This window comes from Eurosta solidaginis, chromosome 2, assembly GCF_040869045.1.
Source record: "Eurosta solidaginis isolate ZX-2024a chromosome 2, ASM4086904v1, whole genome shotgun sequence".
NCBI lineage: Eukaryota > Metazoa > Arthropoda > Insecta > Diptera > Tephritidae > Eurosta > Eurosta solidaginis.
Window position 1 is genome coordinate 19,867,015 of NC_090320.1, and position 16,536 is coordinate 19,883,550.

At 38.5% G+C, this 16,536-nt stretch overlaps 1 protein-coding gene across 37 annotated transcripts in view; it reads left to right on the forward strand.

Annotated features, from left to right (window-relative positions):
- Lar (tyrosine-protein phosphatase Lar) overlaps positions 1-16,536 on the forward strand; it is a 1,659,242-nt gene that overhangs the window by 657,355 nt on the left and 985,351 nt on the right. For 29 of the 37 annotated variants that reach the window (XM_067764572.1, XM_067764575.1, XM_067764574.1 and 26 more), the window contains one exon: positions 4,388-4,469. The exons of the other annotated variants lie outside the window; for them this stretch is intronic. The gene's annotated coding sequence lies outside the window, so the exon portion shown is untranslated. The remainder of the gene's footprint in view (positions 1-4,387; positions 4,470-16,536) is intronic. 37 annotated transcript variants of the gene reach the window in all.

A 16,536-nucleotide genomic window follows, 5' to 3' on the forward strand; every position in this document is an offset into this window, starting at 1 on the left:
CTAGAATTTTCGAATTTTTTGGAAAACGTTTTCGAGATTGCTTAGCATAGTTACCGTTACAAAATTACCAGAAGTTATTTCTAAAATTATCGAAAATAAAAAAGAAGAATAGAACTGAAGAAATTGTTTCACCACTGCGATTGTTCTGTGCGCTGCTGTACATATTTGTTCAGAAAACTTGTAGCTTGCTTTTATCAATTGTAAATATCCATATACAAACTCTCTAATACGATTTAACATGTTTCATTGCTTTCTTGGCATATTTGTAATAAATTTGTAAATTTAAGTTTGCATGAAAGTACGTTCATGTGTTTAGCTTCTCTCATCCTTGTGCTATTAAGTAGGATTATTGCACTTCAAAATTTTTTTCAAAATATTTATTTTCAATTATATGAGTCTAATGTGCAAGGTATTTACATGAAAAGGCAAATGGGTTAGAACCAAGTGAGTTGTACTTAAATTAGTGTAGATAAAAAAATACTACAACACTTGCTTTTACGAATTTATTTTTAACATAGAAACACTTTATGAACGAAGTATGATTTCATTAGATATTCCAAGAGCATTTAGCTATTAAGGTTCAAAAACTTTTGTGTCAGTTATACCGAAAGCTATAGCTAATTGATCACGGCAAAAACATTTTTAGGGGATGAAGAAAAGCAGTCTCGTTTATTCATTTATTATTTTCAGCCAATTAAAATTTGTAAATCGATAGACTGTTTTATTTAAGTGAGAAAATGGGTTAAAACTCTATCGGGTTGGGATTTGGTTTCACTTTGGTTCATACAATTTAGGATTTGATTTCATTTTGGTTCATACAGTAAAATTTAACAAGGAATGGCTTCATAGATTCTGGTTAGAAAACTGAGTTTAAAACATATATGTAATACATTGCTACAAAAGGCTAGGTACATTCCCAAACATCAGAGTGCCGATATATTGCTGTTTAAATGTGTGTTTTTGTATTCAATAATCGAATGTACCTAAATTGAAATTTTTTCTTGTCACACTTATACTACTACAATCACAAAAATTTTATAGGCTGTCTTGTTTTGATTTCGAATTCAAAACACATTGGGAGCATTTTCTATTAGCAATATAGGAGTATTACATATATGGTTTAAAAGGATACCATTTTCTATGATATAAAAGGCAATATATAGTCTGTTGGGCACTGCGCCAGAAATCACACCTCTCGGAGAGTATAAATATTTACACTGATAGTTCCGAATGGAAAATGTAGTCTTTTTCCAAGTACCGGAGTCTGATTGTATAGTTCTGACCACCATATAAATGCATTATTTCCCTGGCAGAGTTATTGATTATCATGGAATCTGTACTGCAAATGAAACGAACACCATGGAAAGAGATCTTTCAGCTGAAGTGAACAATTCCAGTCTTTTGCTTAATTTATATTTGGTACTGAACTGTCATGTATGTTGATTCAACAGAACAGGTAATACCCCATTCGTGCCTTATGAAGTAAGCATATAGAAGTAAACTGAATAGCTGTGATTTGCTCCTTCATTGGGTTTTCTGATTACTAGCTCAATGTAGACGAATAAACCTGTTTTGCGGTCCCGTATTGGGTCTCACCATACCGTTAATCGGTGACAACCTTATCTTATCTGGAAAATTGGAAAATGCAGTATTCAACAAATGAAATGCTGTCCTTAAGCTATAAAAATTCCACACTTGATTAGACTTCTGTAAATTTGAGCGGAGAGCATTTCAAAGTGTGTACTTCATCAAAAGGCATGCGGCCCGTTTCAAAAAAATACAAGTCTGATTTTAATAATCGGGGATTGCCCATATTGGTTTTTTTTGTATTTTATAATTTATTTAATAATTTGGGAAAAATTTAAACAACGTGACATCAGGACGGATAAGGCGACAGCTGTTTCGATTATACCTTGTAAATCTCTTCAAAGCCTTTTCTCCCGGGAGTGGGAGTCGAACTCGCACTCCTACGATAGTTGAAATGGTTATAAACGCATTCAGCTACGTCATGCCTTAGTTGTTGTAAAGTTTTTCCCAATTGCCTTCTTTTTGCATAGTTTAATCTTTTACACATTGCATACTTCGTATGCAACTATGTGCCAAAGCTATGCTTGGTACGGCGGTTTTCAAAGATACTTTGGTTTTGTTGCTGTTTTTGTTCTATTTATAGAACTACAATGAATTAACCAATTTTGTCTGTTTGTATGATTTTAATAATCGGGGATTGCCCATATTGCTTTTTTTTAATTTTATGTTTAATTATTAAATAAATTATAAAATTAAAAAAAAGCAATATGGGCAATCCCCGATTATTAAAATCATACAAACAGACAAAATTGGTTAATTCGTTGTAGTTCTATAAATAGAACAAAAACAGCAACAAAACCAAAGTTTCTTTGAAAACCGCCGTACCAAGCATAGCTTTGGCACATAGTTGCATACGAAGTATGCAATGTGTAAAAGATTAAACTATGCAAAAAGAAGGCAATTGGGAAAAACTTTACAACAACTAAGGCATGACGTAGCTGAATGCGTTTATAACAATTTCAACTATCGTAGGAGTGCGAGTTCGACTCCCACTCCCGGGAGAAAAGGCTTTGAAGAGATTTACAAGGTATAATCGAAACAGCTGTCGCCTTATCCGTCCTGATGTCACGTTGTTTAAATTTTTCCCAAATTATTAAATAAATTAAAATACAAGTCTTTTAATACAATTGGCTTTGCTCTGACAAAACTTTTTTCAAAAGAAGTTTACTTGTATTATAAGATTTGTACGTTTTGTGAAACAAGCCCATGGTAACTATGGCAACTAGTATAAATTCATAATTGCATGCCCTTTTGAACATTCAGAAAACACAGAATCTGCATAGAACGCAAAATATTTAGTCGGAATTATGTTTGGTCGGAATTTTATCGTATCTGGGTAATGAATGGTCAGGATTTAGTCGTGCCTGATTTATGTATTTCGGGATTGTGTAAGTGGCGAATATGTTATACACCATTTGATTTCGTAACCTCGAACCATCTAGGCCATCCTTATACCCCATCACTTCTTTCCGTAAGGAACTGGGGTTTTCAGAGCTTTGCCTGCTAAAAATGTGTACATAGTATGCATTCATTAAGATTTAACATTGACCTAGCAGTGTGACAGTAAAATATCTTAAAAAATCGAAGCCTCTGAGCTTTAACATTTTATATTTTCTATTTGTTATGTAGATATCCACCTTAATTGGCTCCAATAAGTTTAAATTCATACAACTAGGCTTTGTTTAAAACCATTCGTTTTTAATTGGCGCAATTAAGTTTCATTTTGGTCAATTTAATTTTGATCAAGGCAATTTTTAAAAGTTTTAATTGAGTCGAATAAATTTTAGTTGGATCTTCTAGTTTGCCGTTGCTGTATCGCGTCTCAATTGAAAGCCTTTGTGCTTGACTCAACTAGCAGCTTACTTTTCTGGACAAAGCTTCAACAAAAACTTGTAGAGGAATTTAGGGATTTTGTTTGTGTAAGGGAAAAGAATAGGGCTTAACTGCCAAGATACTTTGAAAAAGCCCTTAATTGACCATTTAAAAGTCATGTGTGAACATACTTTATTATTGACACATGATGTTTAAAGCAAAGAAACATGCCCTTCGCTCAATTTATGTTCAATTAATATTAGTCGAGTAGTTCAAAGAGGAAAAATATGGCTTTCAATTAGGAGAGGAAAAAATATAGATTTCAGTTAGCAGCTTACTGTACCTGGCACAATTAAAGTTCGAATTAAAACTGATAGAGGAAGTTTGTAATTTTATTTCTGTATGTGAAAAAATTTGAACCCAAATAAATAAATAACATAATAATGTTCTAAATCTGTGCCCTTGAAGTACTTTCAACTTACACTTTTAACTTTGTAGTGTCCTACGAGATGGCAATTCCCTCTTTGATGTATTAATTTAAATACATATAGATTAAGCTTGATGGCCGAACTTCTTCCAATTTGTGGTGGCCTACTTCTTATTTTAATCTCCCATTTGGCAGGATCTTCATCCATTCTGACTTTCGTAAGCTTTTAATTACAGGAATACACTCGACGGGGTTTCCAATTCACTGCTAAGGATCGACTCTGTTTAAAATCAATTTTCTAAGTTTGTCGTTATATTATCCTAGCCACTAACTCCACACTAACATGGCGGTCGCAACTCAGAAAATATGCGCCTGTATAACGAAAATTATCTTGCTCAATTATCTGGTTACTCTAAAAAGTGCTTGATTGCTCAATTACACGTCGAGTGTGAACACAATTTTAAAGTTAGAGTCAATTAAGCACTTACTTAATCAAATTACTCTTCAACAAAGATCTTAAATATAAGCATTTGCTAATATTTCTTTCTTTTCATTTTTCAGGTAAATGAGTTTCACTATTTTCAAAATCAACATTTCTGCACTAAAGAGCTCTGATGTTATTAAAAGTTTCTAAACGTCCAAGGTAAAATACTAATAAGAGCCTTAACACTTACATATGTATGTATATATTTCTGTATATACCTAAGTATTTGGTATGTATGTATGTAATTGCTTGCACATACAGTAACATAGATACAAAAGTAAAGAAAAAACCCAACATCTAAGCGGTTTAAGTTCACTTGTACAGCGCTTTAATGCCTTATAAGCCTTGAGGCAAGAGCCTTGAGCTGAGCACCTTTGTATTAAAGCTCCAGTAAGTATGTATGCGTGAATATTTTCTTTTGTGCGTGCAACTTCTACAAATTGTTTATGGTAAATTTTAGCCTTGAGCATAATTGTCTTATTCAACTTTGCACAAACTTGAGGCCGAAGCGAATGCATATTTTTCTGTTTTCTATTTTGTTCTAACACTGAAAGTTATCCACCTCATAGGAGGCGCTCTTTTCAAAATTTCTAACAGAACTTGTAGTATATATGTGTACTTTCTAGGTAAACCATTTTTATACTCAGTTGAGCAGAGCTCACAGAGTATATTAAGTTTGATTGGATAACGGTTGGTTGTACATATATAAAGGAATCGAGATAGATATAGACTTCCATATATAAAAATAATCAGGATCGAAACAAAATTTGATTGAGCCATGTCCGTCCGTCCGTCCGTCCGTTAACACGATAACTTGAGTAAATTTTGAGGTATCTTGATGAAATTTGGTATGTAGGTTCCTGAGCACTCATCTCAGATCGCTATTTAAAATGAACGAAATCGGACTATAACCACGCCCACTTTTTCGATATCGAAAATTTCGAAAAACCGAAAAAGTGCGATAATTCATTACAAAAGACAGATAAAGCGACGAAACTTGGTAGATGAGTTGAACTTATGACGCAAAATAGAAAATTAGTAAAATTTTGGACAATGGGCGTGGCACCGCCCACTTTTAAAAGAAGGTAATTTAAAACTTTTGCAAGCTGTAATTTGGCAGTCGTTGAAGATATCATAATGAAATTTGGTAGGAACGTTACTCCTATTACTATATGTACGCTTAATAAAAATTAGCAAAATCGGAGAAGGACCACGCCCACTTTTAAAAAAAAATTTTTTTAAGTAAAATTTTAACAAAAAATTTAATATCTTTACAGTATATAAGTAAATTATGTCAAAATTCAACTCCAGTAATGATGTGGTGCAACAAAATACAAAAATAAAAGAAAATTTCAAAATGGGCGTGGCTCCGCCCTTTTTCATTTAATTTGTCTAGGATACTTTTAACGCCATAAGTCGAACAAAAATTAACCAATCCTTTTGAAATTTGGTAGGGGCATAGATTTTATGACGTTAACTGTTTTCTGTGAAAATGGGCGGAATCGGTTGATGCCACGCCCAGTTTTTATACACAGTCGTCCGTCCTTTCGCATGGCCGTTAACACGATAACTTCAGCAAAAATCGACATATCTTTAATGAACTTAGTTCACGTGCTTACTTGAACTCACTTTATCTTGGTATGAAAAATGAACGAAATCCGACTATGACCACGCCCACTTTATCGATATCGAAAATTACGAAAAATGAAAAAAATGCCATAATTCTATACCAAATACGAAAAAAGGGATGAAACATGGTAAGGTAATTGGATTGTTTTATTGACGCGAAATATAACTTTAGAAAAAACGTTATAAAATGGTTGTGACACCTACCATATTAAGTAGAAGAAAATGAAAAAGTTCTGCAGGGCGAAATAAAAAACCCTTAAAATCTTGGCAGGTATTACATATATAAATAAATTAGCGATATCCAACAGATAATGTTCTGGGTCACCCTGGTCCACATTTTGGTTGATATCTGGAAAACGCCTTCACATATACAACTACCACCACTCCCTTTTAAAACTCTCATTAATACCTTTAATTTGATACCCATATCGTACAAACTCATTCTAGAGTCACCCCTGGTCCACCTTTATGGCGATATCTCGAAAAGGCGTCCACCTATAGAACTAAGCCCCACGCCCTTTTAAAATACTCATTAACACCTTTCATTTGATACCCATATCGTACAAACATATTCTAAAGTCACCCCTGGTCCACCTTTATGGCGATATTTCGAAAATGCGAACACCTATAGAACGAAGGCCCACTTCCTTTTAAAAATACTCATTAACACCTTTCATTTGATACCCATATTGCACAAACAAAGTCTAGAGTCACCCCTGGTCCACCTTTATTGCGATACCTCGAAAAGGCGTCCACCTATAGTACTAAGGCCCACTCCCTTTTAAAATACTCATTAACTCCTTTCGTTTGATACCCATGTTGCACAAACGAATTCTAGAGTCACCCCTGGCCCACCTTTATGGCGATATCTCGAAACGGCGTCCACCTATGGAACTAAGGATTACTCCCTTTTAAAAAACTCATTAACACCTTTCTTTTGATACCCATATTGTACAAACAAATTCTAGGGTCACCCCTGCTCCACCTTTATGGCGATATCTCGAAACGGCGTCCACCTATGGAACTAAGGATTACTACCTTTTAAAATACTCATTAACACCTTTCTTTTGATACCCATATTGTACAAACAAATTCTAGGGTCACCCCTGGTCCACCTTTATGGCGATATCTCGAAAATGCGACCACCTATACATCAACCACCACTACCTTTTAAAACCCTCATTAATACCTTTAATTTGATACCCATATCGTACAAACACATTCTAGAGTCACCCCTGGTCCACCTTTGTGGCGATATTTCGAAACGGCGTCCACCTATAGAACTAAGGCCCACTCCCTTTTAAAATACTCATTAACACCTTTCGTTTGATGCCCATATTGTACAAACAAATTCTAGGGTCACCCCTGGTCCACCTTTATGGTGATATCTCGAAACGGCGTCCACCTATGGAACTAAGGATTACTCCCTTTTAAAATACTCATTAACACTTTTCTTTTGATACCCATATTGTACAAACAAATTATAGGGTCACCCCTGGTCCACCTTTATGGCGATATCTCGAAACGGCGTTCACCTATGGAACTAAGGATTACTCCCTTTTAAAATACTCATTAACACCTTTCATTTGATACCCATATCGTACAAATGCATTCTAGAGTCACCCCTGGTCCACCTTTATGGCGATATTTCGAAAATGCGACCACCTATACAACAACCACCGCTCCCTTTTAAAACCCTCATTAATACCTTTAATTTGATACCCATATCGTACAAAAACATTTTAGAGTCACCCCTGGTCCACTTTTATGGCGATATTTCGAAACGGCATCCACCTATAGAACTAAGGCCCACTCCCTTTTAAGATACTCATTAACACCATTCGTTTGATGCCCATATTGTACAAACAAATTCTAGGGTCACCCCTGGCCCACCTTTATGGCGATATCTCGAAACGGCGTCCACCTATGGAACTAAGGATTACTCCCTTTTAAAATACTCATTAAGATCTTTCATTTGATACCCATATCGTACAAACGCATTCTAGAGTCAACCCTGATCCACCTTTATGGCTATATCCCTAAATGGCGTCCACCTGTAGAACTATGGCCCACTCCCTCATAAAATACTCTTTCATGCCTTTCATTTGATACGCATGCCATACAAACACATTCCAGGGTTTCCCTCGGTTCATTTTCCTACATGGTTATTTTCCCTTATGTTGTCACCATAGCTCTCAACTGAGTATGTAATGTTCGGTTACACCCGAACTTAACCTTCCTTACTTGTTCACTTTCATATCTTTTTTATTGCTCAATTTTTTCTACTTCTACGTATTTGCTTATTCATATCTTATGTTTTGCATACCGTGCCCTTTTTTGTCCCATTCGTTATTATTACTTTATTTGCTTGCCTTTTATTCATCTCCCATTTTCCATTTAAATTTCAGTGTAAATTCTATTTTTATTTTCAAATTAAATACTTACGATTTGCATAGCGAAAAACATAAAAAAAAAACTTAAATTTGTTTGCCAGTCTTTTCTCAATTCATTTAAAATATTTTTCTGGCGCCTTATGGTATGCTACATATAAAATGTCTTCTTCGCATTTAAGTGCTTCATCCGTTTGGCCTTTGGCTACATAATTCCTTTTTGATTATTTGCTTAGTAACCTGCCACACTTCTGCTGCATTTCCTAAATAAATATTAAGAAATTTTCTTAGTATTTCAAACTCAAATCTCAACTTTTTGAGTGGGGTTAAATGGGGATGACACACTCGAAAATACGGCGGCGGTAAACAGACGAAAGTGTAAAGAGTGCAAACAACCTTAAACAATTTTAAATGAGCAGCAAAAAGGAAATATGCCCAGCTAAACTTTGTTTAGTTTGCTGGTTGTTTGTAGGGGGCGAAAAAACTGATTTGAATGGGGCAACTGTTTTGCATATAATCGAAAACAAAATACGAAAACAATAAATAAAGAAATTAATAATTGAAGATACTAAGAAAACTAGAGCAGCAGATGGATGAATGTGATTTAAAAATCTGGCGTATTTTTAGTTAGTTGAAAAAGTTTTGCATATCTTTAGGCGCATATTTAATGAAATTTTGCAAATGTTTAAACTAGCATATTAAATAAACATTTTTTAACCGAAATAACTAATTTTCCTCAGTAACTGCACAATTTGTTATGATTTGAATTGAGTTTGAGCAGGAAGTAGGGCTAAACTGAATTGAAAGGATGCCCTCTGTTGGTCATAGTTAAGTGTGATATACTCATTCGTCTAGACGATTCCATTTTCTATTCCTCCTGTTAAACAACTTGTAAGGGAAGTAAAATGTTAGGAGCTTTGTATATGGCGCGTAAACACCTCAAGATGGGCCGATCCAATACAGGCTACGCGCGAGGATGACCTGCGGCGACAGTGCCTCAAAAAATAACCCTGAACTTATCAAAAATCAGCCTAACCGGTCTATAGTAAATCTGCACAGAAAATTGTTTAAGAACTTCAATTTGTCGTAAAAAAATAACCCCGGGCTAATCTTTCAGTATGGATGGCATTTGAACTCCATTCAAAAAGATAGGCCACAAAAATAAGCTTGGCCCATCCAACATCGAATGTAGTATTTTGCTGGCAAGTGCCTTTCTGCGTGCGTGGGCTATTACTCGGGGTTAAAAAAAACTAAGCACTGGTCACATTGTCCTGGCCCATCTGTTGTTTTCCAAGCGTTAGAGACACCACAAATGTTTTTGGGGAGTGTTACGATCATGATGGTCCTTTGCCGTACATAGATCCGTTACGTTCCGCCAACAACCACTATTAAGGTACAAGCCCGACCATCCTGGGAATGCTTTGATATGGCCTCATTGAATATTTCAGGCTTGAAATTTTCTATCAACCACCGACTCTTCAATGACATTTTTTTATATATTACCCCTATCAGCCACTACAATACATTGGTGTTACACCTTCCTTCCAACTAAGCGTCTATCTTCCCTCTACGCGCTACGCTAACACTCACTTACACAGCGGATTCCGCTCTAACACCACGTGGCTCTGTGCCGGTGTTTTTCCTTTCGGAAATACAATGGCGTTTATTTTCGTCCTAGCTGGTTGAAGCCCCAAAGTGCCTTAAGCCGCAGGGCGGAGTGTTTGACAAATCATCTAGAAATGTGATCGATAATTGTAACAGAGAGAGAGGTGCTTCGAGAGCCGAGTAGGGAATTCCTAAGCAACCTTTTTTGTGAGCAGCTTAAAGAACCCTCAATTTTTTAGCGTTCGCGCTACTAAGTGAACCAAGTTGACACAACAAATTTTTCACGCGCCAGAAAAGAAGCCTCCAGTCTTCTGAGGTAGTCATAGAATGCAGGAAGGCGCTGAATGGACTAACATTGAAGTCGCATTGGTGTCTAGACATTTAGACATTTCGAACAACCGTGACACGCACCACCTAGCCAGATGCGATACTGCCATTCCAGAGACCGTTCAATCGATGCTAGGCATATAAGCTTCCTTGTTTACTGACTGCCATCATTTTCCCGCAGTAGTAAACTTCGCCAGGCCCGAATGACTTGGCCTTTATCACAAGCCGGTTGACATCAACCAAAGGAGCAGCGATACCTTTCCCATTACGGTGTTGAAATGCGGTTCGCTTTTTTGTTTTTTAATTGCTAACGAAACATGAAACAAATATTTTGTAAAAAAAAGTGTTGCATACTTTTAGGACTTTTATTTTATAAAATTTTCTCGTCAAACTTTTGCCCTAAATTTTACATATTTCTACATTCTAAGCAATACGAGTTTATGTGTATAAAAGCTGCAAAATACATATCGCTATCACCTTTTAGGCATTCCCCAAGCGCTTGCTCGCATGACATCGTCGATATCAATTTAATTTACATTTTAATTAAATACTAGTTAGTGCAATTAAAACACTCGATTACAAATATTAACATGAGCAAACAAAATCGATTTAATCACGCCTTAGGCACTAATTTACATGACCAATATAAATACACACCTTTTCCTAACACCTCCCTAAGCAATTGGCCTTGCCTGACAGTCATGTGCACACTGATGGATAAAAATACAACCGATACCACTCAATACTTTAAACGCTTAATGGTGTGTACATAAAAGCCAATAATAGTTTAATCTATGTACACATAATATACTTCATTAAATCTAGTTATATAAATTGAACAAAATTTATATGCGTGTAAATTGTATGCACCTTTACGACTAAATGTATGCAGTAGATACCAAAGGTACTTTCAGATAACTATAATACTAAACCACAGTTCTACCTGCATATAGATTTTTAAAAATGCTTTTAAGCAAATATCTGTCATTTATTTGCCTGTTAAGCGTATTTCACTGCGCTAATGCGCCTAAAAGTAGACAACCTAATGCTATTTTTGCTGTTATCAGTAATTGTTAATGCTCGTTTCAATAACTGTTGAGATATATACTTTATTTAAAATATATATGTAATAAATGAAGTGATAAACTTACATATTTAAATTTACATTTGTGATTGTTAGTTTATTTTTTTTTATTATAACTTGGTTATATAACATTCGATTTTAAAAATGAAAATATTAAAATTTTAGTTTTAGGAGCTCTATAATTTCTTCTAATGTCAATTTGAACTGTGAAGTCGTTTTCAGATAGTTTTGGCCTTTGGTGCCCCTTAAAGTATACCTCTTGTTTCACGGTTATGAAAAAACAATTACATGAAAGTGGCGGCAGGACTCTAAAGGACATTACAACATTTTATTGAGCTTTTAAGCCCAAAACGAGACATATGAATTATAAGGGATGCCATATAAACAAAGAAAGTTTAATGAAAAAACAATTTAGGCTGTTTTTAAAGGAACAAACAAATAAGCTTTAAAACAAGGGATGATCTTCTGCAACTTTTTATTACGTATGGCGACCAACCCAGTCCAATGCATGTGCTCACTGAATTATCTTGCCTTTTTTAACACACCTCTCAATTAGTGCAATTGCACGATTGGAAAAAGTTATCTTAATTCACCAAAAACGGTATAATCAGCAATTCAGCTCTCTAGGTCAATCTTCATGAAAGTACGAAGTACCAAATACAATACTTTAAAAAAATGTTGGTTCAGTCTCAAGGTCACCTGTATACTTGGGACTTATTCTGGATAAAAAGCCTCTCTCGAATAAGAATTATATTGGGTGGACAATAAACACGATGTTCTGTTCCGTTGTAGAAAATCTAATAACTTTTTAACATTCGCTGTGTGTTGGAGTGAATCTGATAATTCTTGTAACTTTTATCATCTAAAGTAGTGCACTAGTTCTCTTTAATCATTGTAAGTCCTATCCTGCTTTACGGTCCCGTTAAATAACAGCTTTCTCTGGCAATGTCGACGCCTCTCGAACAGCTCCAAAATTAGAATAGAGCTCGAATCTCTGCATAAGCAAATACTGTTGAATCCACTTCGGTGTAAAAACTCTTCTTAGGCAATCCATTTCGGTGAGAGATGAACTCTACTGCATCTAACAACATATTACTGAAATTTGTTAGCAGTCGACATCTAAGCCGGGGTGAAAACGCCCCATCTCAGAACGCTCTAAATCTCTCAGAATTTTATTTGCAGAAGGTGTTCTGTTGAAACAGAACTCCGTTGAAAACACCCATTTGTATTCATAAACGCCCAATCTAAACTCAAACAAAATCTGAGATATGAAGGTGGTAGCATTCCATTCAGCAGTCAACACTGTTTTAAGTAAGAGTGATCTGTATGCTCATCGACAGCTGTGGGCAGAACAGTAATACACAAGGACTGGGCTAAGTATAGTGTCCCCATATTCCATACTTAAGAATACGAAAGAGATACATATCTTCTCGGAAAGTCAGTCCATACTAAAAGCGCAGTACTCGTACGTCGACTACACAAAATCAGTCACTAAATGCTATGAATCTCTCATTGAAATAGCCCTGTATTTATGTTGAACTCAGCTGTGCAGCAATTGAGTTGGCCAGATTGGCGAAACAAACATTGGTTGAGAGCTATCCACAAGTTTATCACTAGGGTAGGCACCTTGTCGTTGGTGTGAGGGCTTAGCCGATCTCCACAGCGCCCGACTATGAGGCGGAGCTGTTTAGGACTGGCATCTACGCCATTTCGCCTCATAGGAGGGCGGCGGGATGTCGGTGACCAAGAACTGCCAACCCCCTAATCCAGGGTGTTATGCGGACCGTGCCTATTGGGCGATTTGCAGCCAGGGGATAAATTCGGCTGTATTCGAACGGAACCTTCTCGATACCGGGTCACCTCGGGAAGTATTGATGGCCTTACCACAGTAAGGGGCCCTGCTGTGGCTGACGGTTCTTTCCCCGTATATAATACTGGACCGCTGAGCCCGCCTTGTCGGGCAGGTGGTCGTACGACCAAGCTGAACGACTCATTACCAAATTGTAATAAGGAGGATGGTAAGAGGACTCAGTCGCAAACCAAGGACGACGAATACGCATTAAGTGATGCGTCGGACTCGGGGAGCGAGAGTAGTGCTGATTCAATGAACTCCGTGTTGGAAAAGCACACAAATGAAAATGGAGTAGAAGAGTGGAGAAGGGTACGGAGCAGAGGAAGTAAAAGAGCTCTCTCGCAGTACCGTGCAGCACTAAGAATTGTCTAACGCCTGGGAGCAGTGGTCGACCCAACAGAAGTGGAGATCGAGCGCTTGGAATGGGCACATGAGGCAGTAGAAGTAGGTCGAAGGCAGTTCAAAAGGTTTGCTGCGAGAAACCGTCGGTTCTGCAACCGGTACGAGGAGGAAGAAGCGTCGAATGGCAGAATGAAGAGGCAACGTTCGGCGGAAGGCGACAAGCCTGCTTTAAAGAGGCAGAAAGGACCCACTGCCAGAGCCGCGAGGCGGGGCAGTCGTATAGACACGACAAGTAGGCCCAAAGCTGTAAGACAGATCTGCCCCAATAGCGAGTTAGCAACTACCTCGAAAGCTGCGAGTCAGAGGGAAGTTCCAACTACGGAGGTAGGAGATAAGCCAAAGGGAGATAACGCTAAGACTCCGGCTTTCTCGGAGGTGCTAAAGGGAGATAAAGCTAAGACTCCGGCTTTCTCGGAGGTGCCAAAGGGAGTTAACACTAAGACTCCGGCTTTTCCCGAGAAGTTGAGTGATGTGGCAAAGCAGTCACTGACTGTGGCGCTGGTTGATCGTAGCAGTCCGTTCGGACAGATGACTACTGATAGGTGGAGATCTGTAGAAAGGGAACTTATCAGCTTAATGGTTAAGATGATGCGGGAACAACCAAGTAAGCCCCTTCCAACCTATGATTCGGGGGGATGGTATAATGGTGTGAAGATGATTGCGTGCGACAACATCGCGAGCTTGCGGTGGCTGGAGGAAGTTGTTCCAAACCTCCAAAGGCAAGGCACGAACGCGCGGTTTGAGGTGGTGGATAAAGCGAAAATCCCGACGGTACCAAAAGTTAAGGTATGGATACCATGCGTGATGAAGTCGGATTATACACTGCGACTTCTACAGAATCAGAATCCGAACATACCGGCACAGGATTGGAAGGTACTTACTGTATCTCGGCCTACGGAGGAAGGTCATTGCTACATCTTCCAAATAAACAAGCAGTCGGAGGATATATTGTACACGCAGCTTGGAAAAATGTCCTTTGGTACAGGCAAAATTTATATGCGACTCAGGAAAAGAAGTCCCGAGGATAAAAATCCTAACACCCTGGAAGTGGGCGAAGTCGAAAAGGGCCTCAAAAGCCTAAGGGAAAAAAGACGGGTGGAGGTAGCCGAAGTCACCACGAAGGTGTTAGAAGAGGACCAACAGCCAGATAGTGCTGTTACAAGAGGCTGAAGGCGGCTTCGAACACTCTAAACCAAAAGGGCAAGGGGAGGACGACGACGTCACGACGAAGGTGCTGGAGGGGGACAAACAGCCCAATGGTGCTGCGAGTCCTACAGATAAACCTCCAACACAGTAAAGTGGCGTCGAGCGAACTCCTAACCCTTGAGGAGGCTTCGTTTGACGTGAGGCTTCGTTTGACGTGGAGCCGTGGCTTTCATCGGGATGAAAGGTTTCTGGACTTAGCGCGCGCGGGTTTGGCGTTTACTATGCGCAAACGAAAAGAAGGGTGCGAGCTGTAGTAATGGTAAGGAAACAGCTGCATTCATATATGCTGCCTAATTACACTACTGAGGACCTCGTAGTGGTGGCCGTTGAGCAAAGGAATAAGCAGGCACTCATCCTGGCATCCTCCTACATGGCCCATGCTGCGGAGGTTCCACCGATGGAGTGCAGGAGGCTAGTACAGGGCGAAGGGCGCAAAGGGCGGTTGGTCATAGGTGCCGATGCAAATGCGCAACACAATGCGTGGGGAGGAGCAGATACGAACTAGAGAGACGAATCTCTATTTTGTTACAACCATTTTGCAGATAGCCAACAGGGGAAATATCGCTACATACATTGGTCCAGCAATGTTTTGGATATTACACTGAGCTCCGAACGTGATATATCAAGGTATGATTGGATGGTTCTTGATATACCATCCTTCTCCGACCATGCGTATATCAGCTTCAGCATCCCCTTAAAGAGGGTAGAGAAGGGAGGAATCTTTAGAAACCCCAGGTCAACAAACTGGAGTAAATTCCAGAAACAGGTAGAAACGAAACTGGGACAACCCAAAGAGGTTGCCAATGTGGAAGAACTGGAGGAGTCTAATGAATTCCTAACTAGGACGCTTATGACTGCGTATTACAAATCTTGCCCTCTAAGAAGATTCAGAGGAAAAACAAAGCCGCCATGGTGGAGCAATGAGCTGAGTCTTCTAAGAAGACAGGTAAAAGAAATGTTTAAGTTCGCAAAGACCGGGGAAAGCGAAGCGTGTCGGGACGAGTGCAGGGATCTACTGAGGATCTACAAGCGTGAAATTACTATGGCGAAGAGAAACTCATGGAAAAGTTTCTGTACGGACATAGACTGCTCCAGCGAAACAACACGGTTGAAAAAAGTCCTAGCAAGGGGAAACATAGTCCTGTAACTAATAAAGAAGAGAATGGGGAATGGTCACGCAATAATAATAGGACCCGTAAAACTTACGGCTTACTCGGATGACGTTGCAATTGTCATAAGTGGAAAGTGCCTTCCAACGATTAGTTCTTTGATGGATTGGGCGCTTCGGAATATTCATACCTGGGCATCAAATGTCGGGTTGAAAGTCAACGCGGATAAGACGGATATGGTCTAGTTTACAAAGAGGTACAAGGTCCCAAATTGGATCAGGCCTAAGTTAGGAGGGGTGACCCTACAGGAGAAACCTTGCACAAAGTATCTAGGAATCATCGTAGACAGTAAGCTGTCATGGAAGCGCAACGCTTCGATGGCACTTTATGCATGTAAAAGAATGCTGGGGTGTACGTGGGGCTTATCGCCCTCTCTTTCTCATTGGGTTTTTACAGCGATTGTAAGCCCTATCCTATACTATGGAGTTCTTGTTTGGTGGAAAGCCACACAAAAACCAACCTACCTCAAAAAATTATAGGGGGTATGCAGACTATCGATGCTTAGCATTACGGGAGCCCTGAAAAGAACCCCGACAGCTGCACTGTATGCCATTCTGCACAT